The sequence below is a fragment of the Panthera pardus genome, unplaced genomic scaffold (assembly GCF_024362965.1).
Source record: "Panthera pardus isolate Hobbes unplaced genomic scaffold, ASM2436296v1 HiC_scaffold_8, whole genome shotgun sequence".
Lineage (NCBI taxonomy): Eukaryota > Metazoa > Chordata > Mammalia > Carnivora > Felidae > Panthera > Panthera pardus.
The window spans coordinates 137,472,519-137,495,043 of NW_026527013.1; the positions used below are offsets into that span (position 1 = coordinate 137,472,519).

The following is a 22,525-nucleotide window of genomic DNA, read 5'->3' on the forward strand; positions in this document are numbered from 1 at the left end:
GTAGACTATGGGACAACCTAAGGATACAGATAAAGGATGCAGGGTTCCAGCTGGGCTGCACTAGGTTCACTATCCAAGAGTTCAAACCAAGAAAAAAGCAGGGGGCAAAATCTAGGCCAGTAACGGAATGGCATCTCAACATACAGACCATGCAGGCACACTGACAGCAGAAACAGTCTTGAATGTGACTTCAGATACCTGGACAGACCCTTTGCTTCCTCAATTCCTATTTTAAGGTGACTTTCTCAGGGCGCCTTTGTGCTCAGTTGGTTAAGCATCTGACTCTTGATTTCTGCTCAGGTCATGATCTAGCAGTTCATGAATTTGAGCCCCACATCAGGCTCTGTGCTGAGTGCAGAGCCTGCATGGGATTCTCTCTCTCCCTCTCTCTCTCTCTTATGTGCTCTCTTGCATGCATGTGCACTTTCTCTCTTTCTCTCTCAAAATAAATAAATAAACTTAAAAAAAAAAAGTTAACTTTCTCAGTGTCAGTGGATGGGAACTAGTAAAGTATGTTCTGTTCCCAGAGTGGATTTGCTTCTTTAGGTACTGGCCATGGTGGAAGTTTAGATCTTCTAAAGCATTTATACTTTCAGATTCAGCACAGAATCTTTGAAAAATATTGTTCAGATTGATTAAAGCCAGATGGAATAAATCAGTATCTGAGGAAGCACACAATGGGAGTTGATTTATGAATGCTCTTTAGGGGATGTAAATGACTGGCCTGGTTATGGGAGCCATGACTTTGAAAAGCCTTCATAGATATTTCATTAATGAAAAGTGTTACTGTATTTATAAGGAGCCATATTCCCCAGTTCCCATCTTTAACCACACGTTTCTGCCTCTTGCACACATCTCTCCTCATCTGTCTCTTAGTAGCCTTCTGTCCAAAATTATTTTGTTACAGACTTGCTGCTTTAGATAGTCTAACTTTCTAACTATAATGATTTCCTTTATTCCCCTTTCTGTCAGTTTTCAGTCTAAAGACTTATTTTTCTCTTCTCTTTTTTCCCCTTTGTACAATTTATACCCTACCACATATTCAAATTTCATGTCATAGTGTCATACACATCCCTCCCACCTTTTTCTCTATACCCACATAGGTTGCACACCAGCAGGCCTAGATTTTTTAAATAATTAGGGTCCTGTGACTCTGTGTCTGAATAAGCAAGCAAGGTCATTATTCATCTAAGGATGTAAGAGAAAAGTTAAAAAAAATTGAGAAAGTTGCCTTAAAAAATGGGCGATGGGTTCAGAACAGAGCAGAACGCCCAAGATGTTTTACATCCTGACTTGTTTTAACAAGATTCTACTGCTTTGTAATTCATTTATAGAATGGTTATAGCCTCCCATTGGCTCAGTGCTCCCATTTATTCAGCGACTGTAAATAATAGCCATCAGCAAACCTTTTGAAATCTTCAGATGAAAGGAACTAAATTAAGGAAGCTTCCCGAGTGCATCCCATCCCCACAAAATGGATGCTGCTAGAACACAGGAAGCAAGGAATAGCTAGGACAGCCTGGTGATCTTAGCAACCTAATGCAGTCCAGCTTTCAAGAACCATGAATGTTTATTTTCTATGTACTGAGGGTTCGTTTTATTACTAGTTTCTTTTTGCCTCAATTGTAACAGGGTATGGTGGATTTTATGTTAAGATGTGAGAGATTGGAGAAGGCAATATCAAATCAGCTACATTATGTGAATTAATACTGCAGTAATTTCTTTCTTTGGTTATTGCAAAGCTGGTTGCTATTTTAAAGCTATTAGTCACATGCTACTGTACCTGAGAGTGAAATTGTTCATTTTCAACCAAAGATGATTCATTTTGTTGCTTAAAAGGGAAACTTCGATAAATAAATCTCAGCATTTTTTTTTAATGCTCCCAGGGACTCAAAATGTACCTGCAGTTTAAAAAATTTTATGTACTTTATCTTTCGTCAAGGAGTTTATTTATATAATGTACATATTTTAAATTATTAGACTAACGAGCTTGCAGTGGATGAGGTTTAATCTCATTGAAGTGCTTTGTAAAATCTTCTTAGGATATGATTGTTGAGTTAGGGAATCAGTGCTCACTCCTCTAGGCCCACAGTGTTTAATTAGATGAATGTGGTAAATAAAGTTGGGAAGCATTACTTGAAATATAGAATATGCCTAACTCAGATAAGAGTGGATTTGTAGTTTAAAAAATTTGTGTTAGAGTTCTTTGTCCTTTCATCACTTTGTTACATCTGATAATGTCAATATTCAGTACTAGGGAATGCAGTAAACAGAAAACCATGTTGCTTACTATAAAGATCAAGTAACTGTTGGGGCATTGTGACGGATGTAAGAAATGTAGATATGCTCTTAGCCTTCCAAAACCTCAAAGTACATTTGGTTAGATCAGGAATACACACACACACACACACACACACACACACCCACACACACACAGAGGACACCTATATATATATGGATACATAGATAAGATATATTGCATTTATTTTTCAATAATGCACATCTCACATTCCCTATTTTTTAACAATTGAGTTTACAATTATTTATACCATATAATATCGCCTGTTCTGTAGCTTTAAATTGTTATTTAAATTCATGAGCTCTTTGTACCTCAGAGAAGATTTGTTTGCTTGTTTTTGTTTGTTTGATATTTGTTCTCTAAAATAACTAGGTACTGTGAATAAAAGAAAATCCTTTTCAGGGATAAAAGATGCATTGTATTCCTAATTATCATTTTGTTATTTTAGGATATAAGCATTTTTATATGCAGTTTATTTCTCTGACTTCTTAAAAGAAATAAATTGAGTGTGTTTTTAATCTATTCAGAGGCATAATTATGTGCATCAGTGTTTGTGATATTCTCAAAATGAAAATGTCAATATAGAATGGATGTGATGGAAATCCCTTGGTTTCCTGGAAAAAATGCATTACTGACCTACTCTTAGGTCATTTTTTATTTTTTCTCCTAAATATGTGTGAAGCAGTTAGGTGCTTTTTTTATGCACTTTCTGCTAAATTACTACTAAATTAATATGTGGGTCAAAGGCGAAGGCATGCTTCTTCCAAGGGGTAACTTCAATTTATAAAATGATCATCTTTATTATTGATATTGATGATCCTGAGTTTGTCCGTATCTTTGAAATGTAATCTCAGAATTCTTCATTGCCAATATGAAGGATCACCTACAGTATCACAGTATTCACCCTCTCCTTTAGAGCCCTCGCTTTGATTTTGTTCCCAATGTAGGAAGGAGTATTTTTACCTTTTGCAGCTTTTGATAGAGAATTGCGTTCTTAAGAGTGGCAAGCTGGAGTGTAGGGAGCATTTTGTGACATACCAAAGATTAATAAAATTAGAAATCCCATACTTAATCTTATGATAACAATAAAATTAATAGCTATTTGATACTGTAATGTTATCTTGAGATTCCTTCATTTCTAAATTACAATTTCAATTGTTTTGTGAATATTCTAGGAGATAGATTCTATTAATAAATGAATCTTATACAAGATTCATGAAACTCTTCTAAAGCCTCAAGTTTTTGCTTACAATCTTTGTTTAAATGTCTAATGTAATTATTCCCTTTCAAATGCCATATCTCAATTCTGTGACTAATACAGCTTAATAAGCTGTATCTACTTATTTGTAAAATGCTCTTTTAGAGAGTGTAGTGGAAAGAATAATGTTCCCTAAAGATGTCTATATTCCAGTCTCCAAAATCTGTGAGTATGCTCTGTTACATGGAAAAGAGAAGATCTTAAGATAAGGAGATTATATGTATTATCCTGTTGGACCAATGGTCCTTACATGGGAAAGAGGAGGCAGAAGAATCAGAAACAGAGAGATAGCATCCTGAGAAAGACTCACATCATTGTTGGTTTGGGTAATAGAAGAGGGTCATGGATTATGAGAAGCCTCTAGAATCTGGAAAGTGAAAGACAACAGGTTCTCCCTGGAGCCCCAGGAAGGAATGCAGCCCAGTGAGACTCATTTCAGATTTCTGACTCTCAGAAGTATGAGGTGATAAATTGGTGTTTTTTTAAGCTATGTTTTGGTGATTTGCTACAGCAGCAATAGGAAACTGAAACAGTTAATACTAGAGTCAAAGAGAGGCATTCTCACAATGTTTCATAGAAAGTCAGTCAAACAACATTGCTGAATTCCCGTATGTGGGTGAATGTGTGGAAGCGTGCTTCTCTGTAACTTTGCATCATTCATAATTGTTGGGAAGTATAAATAGCTACCCAGTCTGAGGCCTAATGCAGAGATAGGGTAGATAAAATACTTCTATACTGACATAGCAATGTTTTCCTGCATTTCCTTTTAAAAGCGAAATGATATAGATCCATTCGCTTATTTCAGTTTATATTCACTCCTCACATGTTATTAGATAACAAATTAGAAGTCCTACAAGCTTTTGCTTTTACTGCAATATTCTTGTTATAATGTATATATGGTGCTCCTATCTTAGTCCTTCTGCTCTGCCATACAGTTAAACAGATCATGGTGCCTAGCCTGTATTTTGGCTTAGTATGTCATGGTAAAATTGCTTCAAGCCTTCAAGAAGCACAGTCCTGAAAAGCTTCTGAGGCTACTGAAGTACAGTTAGGTTGGATGCCACATATGTAGGCTAGATGCATGCTAAGAATATAGTTTATAAAAATAACTACAGTGAATGAATGTGCCAGTTGGAACGTTGACCTTGACTCAATCAGAGATAAGCTCCTCTTTCCACAACCTGTATTCATTAATCTGAAACTCATTTAATTCCATGGATGAGATCCATGGAGTTTGGAGATTCACTATGGCGTATCTAAAAATTCTTTGAGCGTATTTACTGGTTAAGCAGAGATTCTCAACCTTGGCATTATTGACATTAGGACCAAATTTTTCTTTATCGTAGGGGGCTATCCTGTGAAGTTTGGGATGTTTAGAAGTATCCATGGCCTCTGCCCACTGGATGTCATTAACAAACCCCTACTCCAATTGAAATGTTTTCAGATTCTCCAAAGTTTTCAGATATTGCCAAATGGTTTCCAGATATTGCCAAATGGTTTCCAGTGGGGCAAAGTCACTTCTGATCGGGAACACTGGGTTACGGTACATGAGAACTTAACTTTTTTTTTTTTAATTTTTTTTTAACGTTTTTATTTATTTTTGAGACACAGAGAGACAGAGCATGAACGGGGAGGGGCAGAGAGAGAGGGAGACACAGAATCGGAAGCAGGCTCCAGGCTCTGAGCGGTCAGTACAGAGCCCGACGCGGGGCTCGAACTCACGGACCATGAGATCGTGACCTGAGCTGAAGTCGGACGCTTAACTGACTGAGCCACCCAGGCGCCCCTTAACTTTTTTCTTGAAACTAAGACTCTGTTTTATAATCGACTTTGAGTAGCTTGATTTACTTTGACGGCCCCTATTAGAATACCTGTAATTGTATCCAAAAATTACCTCAGAGAAGCCCCAAATTTAAATACTATATTTTCTCTAGATCTTAATCACCATGGTAGGATCTCTGCTATGATATTGCAGAATATCCTCTCTTCCTCCTCTCTTTTCATGAGCCAGCTGTGTGTAAAACTCCCTGAATAAATATTCTACATGGCAGGATTTTATCCACTGACATCTGGAGACATCTTCCCTGATAAGCCTAACCTGTTGGATCTGCTAATCTAATCTGCTAATCTGTAGTCTGTCCCATTCTATTGGACCCTCATTTCTGACAGTCAAATTTGTTTAAAAACAACAATAACAACAAAAACTTAATTGGTACTGATTCTTATTTCACATGTAAACACACACCTTACCACCAACAATAACAATTGAGACCTGAATACCCAATAAGACTCTATTTATAAGTAAGAGAAACTAATTCAAGAATGCTGAAATAGAAAAGCAAGGCAAAGCAAAAAAAAGGGGGGGGGGGTAGTAATTTTGATTAGAAATAAACTGTCTCAGAAAAGCAAGGCATACAGAATGGCATTGTGATTGTTTGCAGGAACTGGGAAGTGGCCAGGACCTCAGAGCTCAGGGAATGGTGTGCACCCTTCTTTCATCTCTGTCTCTTTCACATTTTCCATGTTTCTTTCTATCTACCCATTGGCTTTGTCTAATGTATTGTCCATATGGCAAGATGGCTGGGCCAAACACCCAAGAGTTTACAAGCTTTTCCTTCCAGAGATTAACCCAAACTGAACTATCATATCTGAATCCCAATTTCACATCCCTGCGAGAGAGATTTGTAGCCATGGGTGTGTGGAGGATACTTCTAGCTTCTAGGTAAGTAGATGCCTCAAGAGATTACAGCCACGGATTGGTGCAGAAATTTACCCAAATAATCTAGTCACTAACATGGAATAAATTATTTTTTTAAGTAAGATTTGTGATAGAAAACAATGCCATATGCAGAATTTTAATTTTCTGAAAGCAACATAAAATAATGTCATCTTTTACATATCAACTTATGCTTAATAATTACATGGCAATGCTTACATTGCAGATTTTATTTACCAAAGGGACATTTTAGAATACTTTTGTGCAGATATAAACAATGATTGTTTTCTGTCTAGGAAAATAGAAAATTTAATTTTTCTTCTACAAATAAATAAATGAAAACATCAGTATCTTTTTACAAGAGTCTCTAAGATGTTTTTGCATATCATTGAAACTAAAGTAAAAATATCTATTTCCAAGATAAACAAAAAAGATAATATAACCTTTGTGTGAAGCTACAAAGATGATTTTTTTTCTGTAAAGCTTGCTTGTTCAGACCCTGATTATTACTTATTTCAGCAGAGCATACAGGAAATTTCAGTATATTAAGACAAAAAACTAGAAAGTTGGGACCTTTATGTTTTTCTAATAAGTATGCTCTGCTTTATTTTCTGACAGGTTCACTGACAGGGCTTCAGAGGTAGCATAACAGTACCTGCACTTACCTGTCAGCCAGGAATGAGTCACTCTTGAATTTACTAAAAATGACATGATCAACATGGCATAGTAATGAACCCTGGGGAGGATTTTAAGATACTAGATGGCACCAGAGCCTCTCATTAGTGCCACGGGTCTTATTAGTACATGTCAGTTTTCTAACCTTTACAGCATTGCTGGTAGAATACAGCACACATTGAATATCTCTACATTTGTCTCATCTCTTAATAAAAAAAAAATTGTTTATAGCTTGTAAAATTTTCTAAACATGTTTTAAAGATGAGGAAATAGTGTAAAGCAAGGAAAATGAGAAAAATTCATGGACTTCGTAGGGGGAAAAAAAAGAAAGAAAAGTATGCTAATACGTTGAATGGGAAGAAGTACTTGTTCCCTGTCAACCTTATATCCTAGGGAAGCAATATCTGATGAGGAAGGGAAAGAACCTGTGACTCAGGCTGGGGTTCTAGACAGCGCAGCCAATAAGAATTTGTGTTACTCTTAACCTTTCTTAGTCTCATTTTTGACATGTGTGGTATAGGAAAAGAATTCTAGGATTCTTTTTTTATTAGCATTGATTTTCTCAGAACCCTTTTTGAATATTTCCTCTCTTGTATCCCCCTCCTTTCTTTCCCTCTTCCCTCCCTTCCTTCTTACTCAAAAACATTGAATGAGCAAGTAACAAATGCCAAGCATAGTGATAGGAACTGCAGATACAATCAGGAATTTCATTCTCTATGTGTAAAGATGAGATAATATTGTAACTCTATGTAAGTGAACTCACTCACCCCCAATACATATTTGATTGTATAGAAAACCCCCTTGGGAAAGAATTTAACAAAATCTGAATGTTGTTTAGTTTCAGTTAAAAAGATGCACTTAAAAAAGCTTTTGAAGAAGAGCTGCTGGCTTTCGAATTTAAATACCTCTCTAAATTTCATAAATCGTCTTGAGAAAGCAAAGCATCCACATTTTTCAAAAAGACCGGAAATAAAAATACCTAGTAAAGCTTTTGTATTTTAAAGGCCAAAGCAAGTAATAAAATTGTGTAAAAGTGAGTCCAGTATATCATTTGTTATTTTCAATTTTGAAGTTAACATTTCCCATGCGCTACCTCAAGCCAACTTTACAAAGCCTGTCACTCTAGATATCTAGCGTGGTGAGTCCCAGGTGAGTCCCTAATGTCTTCTCCTGACATTTCCTCAAGAGTGACTGATCACTGGGCAGGTCCAGATTTACGGAGTGGTGTGGATTGATACAGATATAAGTAAGGTTTAGAAATAAGAGAGAGTGATGGAAAATACATCTCACTTAAAGATGGCATCTTATTCTGTTGACTTACCAAAAATACAGCATAATTTTATGTGAGATTAAAGAAATAACACATTTCCATAATATTTACATAAATATTTCAAATAAAAAAATAAGCACCAAAATGCATGTATGCATTTATAAAGTTATATCTGCCAGATTCCTAACATTAAATGTCACCTCAGAATCAAAATTAAGAGAAAAAATTTTTTAAAAAGCCATCTGATTTGTCAGGTAGTTACTGAACTACTTGTCATCATATGACTAATTTGTCTTCCTAAAGGCAGAATCATGACACATATTAAATGTAGAATAGAAGTAGGAGTAGTCGATATTTTTCACGGTAGTGGTTTAGACATTCAGAAAGTTCCTGGGAAAATACCATATGCTAGTTGAGACTATCAATTGCATTGAGTGTTTATTGGTTTCTGTCATGGTATGGTAGGTATTGGTCAGTGATAAAAATGAAGGAAAATTTGTTTGTAGCTTTAATTTTTCAGCTATGTGCTTTCTAGTAGGTACATTTGTCTTGTGGAGGAGGTAGAAAGGAGCTACGTTAGAATTCAGTTCTAATCACAGACAAAATATTGTAATGTAATTTGTTTTCTCTCCAGTGAATCAGAGAGGTTTAAGGTATCTGCTGAATTAACTATTGCATCAATAGTTAATCATAATAGATGAAATTTACTCTTACTTCTTAAATACAGTTCTATTTTCCTGGTAAAGGATAATCATTTCAAATAAAATTCAAAGTGATATCTTTAAGATATACATTATTTCTTCTAGGAATCTCAAAATCAACTTAGTTTGTACAATATAAAATATGTAAACCCCCATCATTTGAGGTTCTCTTTCACTGCATTAATATATGATAAAACATGATTTTAGTCAATCTTTTCTGCTGGTTTGGAAGCAGTAGCAAAAGATCAACCATTTATGATGTGCCTGCTTATATGTACCGCACTGAGTGAATAGGGAGAGAATTCAGGGATGGGTTAGAGTTTATAGATTTTATTTTGAAGCCAAAACATATGCATGCTAAAAATTTAAATAACTTTCTAATCAAAAATAGAAATATGTGACAAAGTAGTGCATGATTAATAGCAAAATTAATGGGTTAGGGAATAATTGCTAAAAGAGTATATAGGAGAAGATTACTTCACTGCAGAGATGAGCTACATATTATCCAAAGATTAGAACTGAGCCAAGTAATGAAGGCTGGAGTTAGGGCCAGAGAGTCATTCTAGGCTCAAGAAATGCCCAAAGCTAAGGTGGAGAGATAAGAAAGTAGAATGATTTCTTAGATAAGAGTGAGTATGGATATATGAAGGGTATATGTAGGGAGTAGATTGACTAGATCAGCTTAGAGTCAGGGTATAATGGCTTTTGAATGTCTGGCTAAGTGATTTTGACTTTATTCTTTAAAAGCAGTATTTCCCAGAACCCAGTCTTCAAAACTCCAAAAAGTTCCAGCAGATGTGATAGCTATACCTGGGGGTGGGTAAGGATAGGAGTGAAATTTGGAAGTTCAGTATATTTGGTAAATTCTTAATTTAAAAAAAGCAAACAAATTTCCTTATACTAGGCCTTCATAGAGCCCTTAATCTATTAATATGCATTGTGAAGTCCCAAGGGGAGGATATAGGCTAGATGAGCCCCCAGGTTCATTTGATTATGAAATACTTGTTCTGTGGAGCATCCTACAGCATAAATGTACATGGAACAAAATTTAGGAAACACCAGTGTTGATTGCTGTTGAATATGAAGGAAACAAATGTTTGATTAACTGTAAGTTTATTCAACTCTACTGTATACCAACACTAGCTTGAAGCATAAGGATGTAGAGATAAAGTACAAATAGACATTGTCTTCACAGAGCTCAGAGTGTATTCATAAACAAATCCAAAAGTTAGTGTAACATCCTTCAGATGAATGCAATAATAGGATTATGCAAAAGTAAGATTGTAGAGTTTATGCACATGGACTTTGGATTTGAATCTTTAGGCTTTGAATTCTGGATTCACTACTAACCAGTTATGTGTCCTTGGATAAAGTACTTGCTCATCCTGTAGCTAAATGTTTTCATCCATAAAATGGAGAAAGTAATAACCCACTTCAGCTAGCTAAGATTAAGATTAAGTGCTAATGTATATAAAGCATTTTGGGAGTACTTGGTACATATTAAGTCCTATGTAAATATTCATAGTTAGCATATAAAGTAAGAGCATTAACAGAGTGGTGATGTCCAAGCTACCTTTGAAAGGAAAGGCAGAAGTTCATGAAGTGAAAGGTAAAGAAAGAAGAATAAGGGCTAAGGCCTTCCGGGAAGGCCTGATAGAGGCACAGGTATATGAAACACCTTCGTGTATTCTAGAAGCTTAAGTAATTTGATGTTATTGAAGGACACTATATGAAGGTGTAAGAGATAAAAGATGAAGCTAGAGAGTCATACTGAAGACTTTTCAGTGTGTGCATATTTTTTATTGTGTAGGTGATGGGAGGCCAAGGAAAGGTTACAGGAATTACAGGAAGAAAGTTGTCATATTCAGATTTATATTTTTGAAAGGTCATCCCAGTGACAATCCAAGAGACTCCTGTAATCTGTCATTTAAGAAATGGGGGCCTGAACCAAGGCAGTGGCAGCAGAAATGGACAAAAAAGGTCTACCTCAAAAATATTTAAGAAATATAATCCTTGGGGTGCCTGGGTGGCTGAGTCGGATAAGCCTCTGACTTCAGCTCAGGTCATGATCTCGTGGTCCGTGGGTTTGAGCCCCAGGTCGGGCTCTGTGCTGACTGCTCAGAGACTAGAGCCTACTTCAGAATCTGTGTCTCCCTCTCTCTCTGCCCCTCCCCTACTTGTGTGCTCTCTCTCTCTCTCTCTCTCTCTCTCTCTCTCAAAAATAAACAAAAAAAGAAATATAATCCTCAATTCTTGATGATTGAAGTGATAAAAAGGAGTTGAGAAAGGATGTTGAGTATGTAGCTATGGAAACTGAGAGAAAAGCAACATCACTAATCAATTTAGGGAAAAAAAGGAAGGGCAAAACGGGGAAGGGGTAGGAATAGTGCAAGAAGACAAATAGTGAAATCAAACTGTGGTGGTTTGGGGTTTGAGATCCCAAAGGTACATACAGAGTGATATATCTAAAAGACACTTAAACATATATCTGGAACCCAGAAGAGAGATCTGATCTAGAGGTAAAGGTTTGAAACTCACTGCTATGTAACAACATAGCATGCAAAGACATGAGGAATGATGAGAACACTTACACAGACCTTATAGTGATAACAGAGGACCACCAAGGACATAATCTGGGAAAAATAATGAATATACAACAGAAAGATATCAAAATTAGCATTATCCAAATGTGTTATTAGAAATTGTTATACAGGGTCACCTGGGTGGCTCAGTTGGTTAAGTGTCCGACTTCGGCTCAGGTCACGATGTCACGGTTAGTGGGTTCAAGCCACGTGTCCGGCTCTGTGCTGACAGCTCAGAGCCTGGAGCCTGCTTTGGATTCTGTGTCTCCCTCTCACTTTGCCCTTCCCTGCTCATGCTCTGTCTCTCTTTCAAAAATAAAAACATTAAAAAAAAAAGAAAGAAATTGTTGTACATACTCTATCATTGTTCTGCTCAAAATGGGACTTTCTCATTTCTTCACAAGTTAGTTGTGACCATTGCCTCTAGCTTGCACACACATAGGAACTTAGGTGTCCTTGTTCACTGAGAAGCACAATCATGTATAGAGTGCTCTATTTTTCTCTTACTGACATTATTTTATGGGTTTCTTTTCCCAAATAATTCCCTAATACATATTTGAAGATTGCTATCCATAAAACACATTGCCTTTAATGTACACTAAGTGGATTCTTTAAATCACATGAACTGAGCCCAAAAACACAAGAGCAAGAAAGTGTTAGGGGAAGAAAAAAAGATAATGATATGTCAGACCTACCTTATACATGTTTCCTGAGAGGGAAAAGCCTGGAAAACCATGCTAAGAGCAAATACATCTGCTCCTTTTTTTACATATGTCTGAGAATCATTGCTACATATTTTAATCAAGACTGAGGCAATATACATGACTTACTCCAATTTAGAAGACATATTACTGCTGGGAAGTACTGTGACAGAGTGGAATGAAATGTTGGGTTTAGATAGGTCTAAGTTGTATTTATAGTATGGCCTCATTCTTGGGAAGGAACTTGAAACAAGATATTTAACCTCTATGAGTCTCTGTTTTCTCATATGAAATATCTTACAAAATAAAAGCTACCTCATGGGATAATATGGATGATAAAACAGTATAGGTAAAGCACTTAAAAAAACCCATGATGGGGATGCCTGGGTGGCTCAGTTGGTTAAGCATCCTACTTCAGCTCAGGTCATGATCTTGCCATTCCTGAGTTTGAATCCCATGTCAGGCTCTGTGCTGACAGCTCAGAGCCTGGAGCCTGTTTCAGATTCTGTGTCTCCCTCTTTCTCTGTCACTCCCCTACTTGTACTGTCTCTCTCGCTCACTCTCAAAAATAAATAAACATTAAAAAAAGTTAAAAACAAAACCAACTTATGATGACTTATATTAAGTAATTCTTGTCCCAATAGTATGTGGTAGTCATTGGTATAGGTATGCTGAGGTAGGAACTCCCAAGCTTTAGGGCTAATCCATGTGGGGACTAGGCGGTCTATAGTCCACAAACCTGCTACAATTAGTTTTAGTAGTCTTATCCATTTACCCTATTGGAACATAAAATATTATTCCCTATCAGTGCCACAACATAAAAAAGCTAAAATCAAATGAATAATTTTTTTTTAATTTATGGTAACTTAAATAGTTATACACTACCAGTTTTGAGTAGGTGTTCAATAAATGTGATTTCCAATTATGTTTAACTTTGAAATTTTTAGAGCAACTACTAACCTGGAGTTCTTCTGGTGACTAACACTAGAACTTTTTATAATTAGTCCTCCTGCTCTATATCCTGCTATGTAGATTTGAAAGAAATCAACTTTACTGAGGTACAAACAGTAAAATTCATTCATTTTAGGGATAAACTTTGTTGAGATTTGACAAATGTATATAGTCTTTTAACTACTACCACAGTCATGATAGAGAGTATTTGTATAATCTTCCAGAGTTCCTTTGTGTTCCTTCCACCAAACCCACACCCAGGTGACCACTGATTGGCTTTCTATCATTATAGAATTTTCTGGAATTTAATATAAATGGAATCATACAGTATGTAATCATCTGTGTTTGGCTTCTCTAATTTAGAATAATGTTTTTAACACATATTCATGCTGTTGTGTCAATAGTTTGTTCCCATTGAATGGATATGCCACAATTTGTTTATCCATTCACCAGCTGATAGTCATTGGATTGTCAATACTAACGTACTGTACTGCTATGAACATGTGTAAACACATTTTTTGTGAACACATGTTTTCACTTCCATTCAGAAAATATCTAAGTTTAGGATTGTTGGATATGATAAATTTATGTTTAACTGCATAAGAAGCTGTCAAACTGGTTTTCCAATTTTTTTGTCATTTTGCATATTTACCAACAGTGTATTAAGATCCAGTTGTTATAACATAGTTACCCTTAACCAAACTTGGCATTGCCAACCTTTGTGATTTTATTCTTTTTAATGGGTGTGAAGTAGTGTTTCACTGTGGCTTTAATTTTTATCCCTGTAAAGACTCACCATTTTAAGCATCTTATCACAGTTTGTTTGGTTTCTGTTTTTTTGTTAGCTATGTATATTGTATTTTGTTGAAATGACATTCCGATCTTTACCCATTAATTTGACTGGGTCATTTGTCTTCGAGTTATTCAGTTGTAAGAGCTCTTTATACAATCTAGAAACAAGTTTTTTTGTTGTGTTTTGTTTTCTTGTTTTTTCACCGTATATATGGTATGCAAATATTTTCTCTCAGTCTGTGCTTGCCTTTTTATCTTCTTAATAATCTTTCTAAGAGCAAAGTTTTAAGATATTGATCAACTACAGTTTTTCATTTATTTCTTTAAAAACTTTTACTTTTGGGGGCACCTGGGTGGCTCAGTCACTTGAGTGTCCAACTTCAGCTCAGGTCGTGATCCCACAGTTCATCAGGCTCTATGCTAACAGCTTGCAGTTTGGAGCCTACTTTGGATTCTGTGTCTCCCTTTTTCTTTCTTCCCCTCTCCAGCTTGTGCTCTCTCCTTCTCTCTCTCTCTCAAAAATAAATAAAAACTTTTTAAAAGTTAAAAAAAATTTTAAATAAAAACTTTTGCTTTTGTCCTATTTTAGAAATAGTTGCCTAACATGAAGTCTCATAGATATCATATATTTTTCTAGAAATTTTATGCTTTTGGCTCTTATGTTTAATATCCATTTATAGTTTTCTTTGAAGTTTATTTATTTTGAGAGAGAGAGCATGGGGGGAAAAGGGCTGAGAGAGAGAGTGAGAGGGAACTCCAAGCAAACACTGTGTTGTCAGCACTGAGTCTGACCTGGGGTTCGATCACATGAACCCTGAGATCATGACCTCAGCCTAAATCATGAGTCAGATGCTTAACCAACTGAGCCACCCAGGTGCCCCCATTTTCTAGTTATTTTTATATGGCATGAGGTAAATTGTCAAGGTTTATTTATTTATTTGAATATGGATATCTGGCTGTTATAGTGTTGTTTGTTGGAAATACCACCCTTTCTCATTGAATTATCTTTTTTGCTCTTTGTTGAAAATCATTGGACCAATGTTTATCAGTCCATTTTTAGACTCCCTATTCTGTTCCATTAATGTATATGCCTGTATTTATGTCATCATTATGCTGTTTTTCATACTATAGCATTATGTTATATTTTTAAATGAAATAATATAATTCTTTCAAAATGTTCATGAAAACTATTTTGCCTATTATAGGCGTTTTGTATTTCCATGTAAATTTTAGATTAAATTTGTCACTTTTTATGAAAATTTCTTCTGAAGTTTTGATATTGCATTAATTATATAGATCAATTTAGGGAATATTGGCATCTTCACAATACTATGTTTTCCAGTCCATGAACATGGTATACCCCAACACTTATTTATGTCATTTTTACTTTCTCTTGGCAATATTCTATATTTTTCAATGTAAATATCTTGAGCATATTTTGATAAGTTTATTCTTATGCATTTAATGTTTTAGATGCTACCATATATGGCATTTTTTAAATTTTTTTTTTAATTTATATCCAAGTTAGTTAGCATATAGTGCAACAGTGATTTCAGGAGTAGATTCCTTAATGCCCCTTACCGTTTATCCCATCCCCCCCCCACAATTCCTACAGTAACCCACTATTTGTCCTCCATATTTGAGTCTCTTATGGGGGCTCCTGGGTGGCTCAGTCAGTTGAGTGTCCGACTTCGGCTCAGGTCATGATCTCGCAGTCTGTGAGTTCGAGCCCCAGGTTGGGCTCTGTGCTGACAGCTCAGGGCCTGGAGCCTGTTTTGGATTCTGTGTCTCCCTCTCTCTTTGACCGTCCCCCATTTATGCTCTGTCTCTTTCTGTCTCAAAAATAAATAAACGTTTAAAAAAATTTTTAAAAAGAGTCTCTTATATTTTGTCCCCCTCCCTGTTTTTATATTATTTTTGCTTCCCTTCCCTTATGTTCATCTCTTTTGTATCTTAAAGTCCTCATATGAGTGAATTCATATATTTGTCTTTCTCTAACTAATCTCACATAGCATAATAACCAATAGTTGCATCCACATAGTTGCAAATGGCAAGATTTCCTTCTTTTTGATTGCCGAGTAATACTCCATTGTATATATGTATACCACATCTGCTTTATCCATTCATCCATCAGTGGACATTTGGGCTCTTTCCATACTTTGGCTATTGTTGATAGTGCTGCTATAAACATGGGGGTGCATGTGTCCCTTCAAAACAGCACACCTGTATCCCTTGGATAAATACCTAGTAGTGCAATTGCTGGGCCATAGGGTAGTTCTATTTTTAATTTTTTGAGGAACCTCCATACGGTTTTCCAGAGTGGCTGCACCAGCTTGCATTGCCACCAACAATGCAAAAGAGGTCCTCTTTCTCCACATCCTCACTGACATCTGTTGTTGCCTGAGCTGTTAATGTTAGCCGTTCTGACAGGTGTAAGGTGGTATTTCATTGTGGTATTGATTTGTATTTCACTGATGATGAGTGATGTTAGCATTTTCTCATGTGTCGGTTGGCCATCTGGATGTCTTCTTTGGAGAAGTGTGTCTATTCATATCTTTTCCCCATTCCTCACTGGATTATTTGTTTTTTGGGTGTTGAGTTTGATAAGTTCTTTATAGATTTTGGATATTAATCCTTTGTCTTATATATCATTTGGAAATATCTTCTCCCATTCTGTCAGTTGCCTTTTAGTTTTGCTGATTGTTTCCTTCGCTGTGCAGAGCTCCTTATTTTGATGAGGTCCCAGTAGTTCATTTTTGCTTTTGTTTCCCTTGCCTCCAGAGACATGTTGAGTAAGAAGTTGCTTTGGCCAAGATCAAAGAGGTTTTTGCCTGCTTTCTCCTCGAGGATTTTGATGGCTTCCTGTCTTACATTGAGGTCTTTAATGCATTTTGAGTTTATGTTTGTGTATGATGTAAGAAAGTGGTCCAGGTTCATTCTTCTGCATGTCACTGTCCAGATTTCCCAGCACCACTTGCTGAAGAGACTGTCTTTATTCCATTGGATATTCTTTCCTGCTTTGTCAAAGATTAGTTGGCCATAGATTTGTGGGTCTATTTCTGGGTTCTTTATTCTGTCCCATTGATCTGCCTGTTTTTGTGCTATTACCATACTGTCTTGATGATTACAGCTTTGTAGTATAGCTTGAAGTCCGGGATTGTGATGCCTCATGCTTTGGTTTTCTTTTTCAAGATTGCTTTGGCTATTTGGGGTCTTTTCTGGTTCCATACAAATTTTAGGATTATTTGTTCTAGCTCTGTGAAGAATGCTGGTGTTACTTTGATAGGGATTGCATTGAATATGTAGATTGCTTTGGGTAGTATTGACATTTCAACAGTATTTGTTCTTCCTATCCAGGAGCATGGAATCTTTTTCCATTTTTTTGTGTCTTCTTCCATTTCTTTCATAAGCTTTCTATAGTTTCCAGTGTACAGATTTTTCACCTCTTTGGTTAGATTTATTCTTAAGTATTTTATGGGTTTTGGTGCAATTGTAAGTGGGATCAATTCCTTGATTTCTCTTTCTGTTGCTTCATTGTTGGTGAATAGGAATGCAACCAATTGCTGTGCATTGATTTTATATCCTGCAGCTTTGCTGAATTCATGAATCAGTTCTAGCAGTTTTTTGGTGGAACTTTCGGGTTTTCCATATAGAGTATCATGTCATCTGCAAAGAGTGAAAATTTGGCCTCCTCCTGAACAATTTGTTTGCCTTTTATTTCTTTGTGTTGTCTGATTGCAGAGGCTAAAACTTCCAATACTATGTTGAATAACAGTGGCAAGAGTGGTCATCCCTGTCTTGTTCCTGACCTTAGGGGGAAAGCTCTCAGTTTTTTCCCCATTGAGGATGTTATTAACTTTGGGTTGTTCATATATGGCTTTTATGATCTTGAGGTATGATCCTTCTGTCCCTACTTTCTTGAGGGGTTTTTTCAAGAAAGGATGTTGTATTTTGTCAAATGCTTTCTCTGCATCTATTGAGAGGATCATATGGTTCTTGTCCTTTCTTTTATTGATGTGATAATTGTTTTGTGGATATTGAACCAGTCCTGCATCCCACGTATAAATCCGACTTGGTCGTGGTGAATAATTTTTTTAATGTATTGTTGGATCTGGTCGGCTAATATCTTGTTGAGGATATTTGCACCCATGTTCCTCAGGGAAATTGGTCTCTAGTTCTCCTTTTTAGTGGGGTCTCTGTCTGGTTTTGGAATCAAGGTAATGCTGGCCTCATAGAAAGAATTTGGAAGTTTTCCTTCCATATCTATTTTTTCAAACAGCTTTAAGATAATAGGTGTTAACTCTTCCTTAAATGTTTGGTAGAATTTTCCCTGGAAAGCCATATGGCCCTGGACTCTTGTTTTTTGGGAGATTTTTGATTACTATTTTGATTTCTTTACTGGTTATGGGTCTGTTCAAATGTTCTATTTTTTCTTGTTTCAGTTTTGGTAGTGTATATGTTTTTAGGAATTTGTTTCTTCCAGATTGTCCTTTTTATTGGCATCTAATTGCTCATAATATTCTCTTATTTTTGTTTTTATTTCTGTTGTGTTGGTTGTGATCTCTCCTCTTTCATTCTTGATTTTATTTATTTGGGTCCTTTCCTTTTTTGTTTTTTATCAAACTGGCTAGTGGTTTATCAATTTTGTTAATTCTTTCAAAGAACCAACTTCTGGTTTCATTGATCTGTTCTACCATTTTTTTGGTTTTGATAGCATTAATTTCTGCTCTAATCTTTATTATTTCATGTCTTCTGCTGGCTTTGGGTTTTATTTGCTGTTCTTTTTCTAATTCTTTAAGCCATTAGGTTAGATTGTGTATCTGAGATCTTTTTTCCTTCTTTAGGAAGGCCTGGCTGGCTATATACTTTCCTCTTATGACTGCCTTTGCTCTGTCCCAGAGGTTTGGGGTTGTGGTGTTATCATTTTCATTGACTTCCATATACTTTTTAATTTCCTCTTTAACTGCTTGGTTAGCCCATTCATTCTTTAGTAGGATGTTCTTTAGTCTCCAAGTATTTGTTACCTTTCTAAATTTTTTCTTGTGGCTGATTTCAAGTTTCATAGCATTGTCGTCTGAAAATATGCATGATATCATCTTGATCTTTTTGTACTTGCTGAGAGCTGATTTGTGTCCCAGTATGTGGTCTATCTGGAGAATATTCTATGTGCACTGGAGAAGAATGAAGATTCTGCTGCTTTAGGATGAAATGTTCTGAATATATCTGTTGAATCCATCTGATCCAGTGTGTCATTCAAATCCATTGTTTCCTTGTTGATTTTTTGATGAGATGATCTGTCCATTGCTGTCAGTGGGGTGCTGAAGTCTCCTACTATTATGGTATTAGTATCAATGAATTTCTTTATGTCTGTGATTAATTGATTTATATATTTGGATGCTTTCACATTTGGCACATAAATTTTTACAATTGTTAGGTCTTCCTGGTGGATAGACCCCTTAATTATGATATAATGCCCTTCTTCATCTCTTGATACAGTCTTTATTTTAAAGTCTAGATTGTCTGATATAAGTATGGCTACTCCAGCTTTCTTTTGTTGACCATTAGCATGATAGATGGTTCTCCATCCCATTACCTTCAATCTGAAGGTGTCTTTAGGTCTAAAGTGGGTCTCTTGTAAACAGCTTATAGATGCATCTTGTTTTCTTATCCATTCTGTTACCCTATGTCTTTTGATTGAAGCATTGAGTCCATTGACGGTTAGAGTAAGTACTGAAAGGTATGAATTTATTGGCATTATGTTTCTTGTAGAGTTGGAATTTCTGGTGGTGTTTTCTGGTCCTTTCTAGTCTTTGTTGCTTTTGTTTGTTTGTTTTTGTTTTTTCTCCCCTCAGAGAGTCCCCCTTAATATTTCTTGCAGGGCTGGTTTGGTGGTCACGAACTCCTTTAATTTTTGTTCTGAGAATCTTTTAATCTCTCCTTCTTTTTGAATGACAGCCTTGCTGGATAAAGAATTGTTGGCTGCATATTTTTCCAATTCAGCACATTGGATATATCCTGCCACTCCTTTCTGCCTGCCAAGTTTCTGTGGATATGTCTGCTGCAAACCTGATCTGTCTTGTCTTCCCTTGTAGGTTAAGGACTTTTTTTCCCTTGTTGCTTTCATGATTCTCTACTTGCCTAAGCATTATGTGAATTAGACTATGATATGCTTTGTTGATGGCTGTTTTTTATTGAAACTAATGGGAGTCCTCTGTGCTTCCTGGATTTTGATGTCTGTGTCTTTCCCCAGGTTAGGAAAGTTTTCTGCTATGATTTGCTCATATAACCCTTCTACCCCTTTTCTCTCTCTTCATCCTCTGGGACCCCTATGATTTTGATGTTGTTCCTTTTTAATGAGTCACTGATTTCTCTAATTCTTAAATCGTGCTCTTTTGCTTTATTGTCCCTCTTTTCTCTGCTTAATTATTCTCCATACGTTTGTCTTCTGTATTGCTGATTGACTGCTCTACCTCCTCCATCCTTGCTGCTGTGGTCTCCATTTGAGATTGCAGCTTAGTTATAGCATTTTTTATTTCATCCTGACTAGGTTTTACCTCTTTTATCTCTGCAGAGAGGGATTCTAATCTATTTTCGGCCCCAGCTAGTATTCTTATTATTGTGATTCTAAATTCTGGTTCAGAAATCTTGCTTGTATCTGTATTGATTAAGTCCCTGGCTTTCATTTCTTCCTGCTTTTTCTTTTGGGGTGAATTCCTTCGTTTTGTCATTTTGAAGGAAGAAAAGGAACTAATAAGGTAAAAAAATTAAAATTAAAGAATTAAATAAACATAAACACAAAAGAATCAAATAAATGTTGCTAGATGCTAGGTGTGTTTTGGTCTGGTTGTTGAAAGGAGCTTGATAGATTAGAGAAAAAAAGGGAAAAAGAAAATGTTTGAAAAGTTGAAAAATGAATACAATGAAATAGAATAAAATGAAATGAAGGAAGTAAAATAGAATTTGACAGATGCACAAGAAAGTAAATAATACAGTATTGAAAAATTAAATATTTTTAATAAAAATTAAAAATAAAAATAACATTTTTCCTCTTTTTGTATTCAAGAAAAAGAGGGGAAAAAAGAATATTGAATAGTTTGACCAGTGAACAGACTGAAATATGATTGAAATTACATCATTTTCCTCTAAAAGTCAAACTGTGAAGCACTTTATAGTCCATAAACTAAGCAGACGGAGGATTTGTGTTCCTGAAGAGTGAGGTTTGCCCAGCTGGGCAGGGCTTACTATAACGGCTCTATTTGCCGCTCAATGGCGCTGCTTAGCTTACTGGGGTGGATTGACGTGGCGCTTGTAGGTGTGTATGCACATTTGCTGGAGGGGTGAAAACAGTGTCTCCCACCTACCAGTCTCTAGTATTGGGACTCTGTTCTCCCCAATGAGCAATCACACACCTGTCTTTTGTCTCCAGCTTCTGTCTACTCTCCTCTTTTACACTGTCTGTGACCAAGCCATCAGGTTGCCAGGCGGTACCTTCCTCCTGAGTTTTATCTCCGATGTGGCTGTGTTTCCAGACCCCTCACTTCTGAGAGACTGTGACTTTTTCCTGCTCACATCCTCCTGGAGAAGTCCTCACTGAGTCATGGCCAGGTCCTGGCCGCACCCAGGAATGTTCACAGGACCGTGCTGCTGCTGATGACCAGAGACTGCAGCTGAGTGCCAGCCCAACCCAGAAAAAGTTCATGCGATCATGTAGCAGCAGTGTTTCAGGGATTATGGAAAATCTCAACACACATCTGGTTCCAGGCTTCACCCTTAATTATGTTGTTCCAGCACCAGCGAATATGGTTATTCTCTGGTGTCTGCTGGCACCTTTGCCTGTTGGGGGGCCACAGGGCCGCTACCAAATGTCCTCCCAGCAGGGAACCACCTCTCTCCTGTGGCCCGTGGACCTCCAGACCTCACTTTGCTCCTGGGGATACGCTCTTCCCACCAGAGCACCACCAGGTATCAAGCTGCAGAGTTTCAGACTCTGTGCTCTCCCCGTTTATAGAGTCTTAGTGGAATTTGAACCCATCGTTTTACTTTCTCCCTTTTTCATTCAGTCCCTGCAGCTGTTTCCACTTTTCCACTTTCTTTCCATCTGCTTTTGGTGGCGGGGGGGTGTTTTCCTGAATTCTCCCCCTGTCTCCATCCTCTCTCTCCAAGATAAAGCAGCTGCCCATCCTCTGCAGCTTCTCTCTCCCCCAGTTCACCTCTCCACGCCATGTACCTGCTGAGTTCTGTGGTTTAGGTTGTGCAGATTGTTGTGTCCGTCCTCAAATCAGTTTTCTAGGTGTGCAGGATGGTTTAGTGTTGATCTGGCTGCATTTATTTCATGGACACGAAACACACAAAAAAAACTTCCATGGTGTTCCACCATTTTGGCTCCTCTATGTGGCATTTTTAAATTCAGATTTCTAGTTGCCCATTATCCTTGAAGACTGTCAAGACAATATCCATAGGGAAAAGCACATATCTCTTGGTTTTTGTTTTACTTGAAACCTGGGTATTTGTTGACTAGCTTAACCTGTCTTTTTGCCATCACTGTTTTCAAGAACTTTTCCTAACTTTTCCTCAGACACA

General features: G+C 36.6%; 1 protein-coding gene across 1 annotated transcript in view; it reads left to right on the plus strand.

Annotated features, from left to right (window-relative positions):
• The window catches only part of KCND2 (potassium voltage-gated channel subfamily D member 2), a 484,389-nt gene that overhangs the window by 134,938 nt on the left and 326,926 nt on the right, over positions 1-22,525 (plus strand). The window lies entirely within an intron of this gene.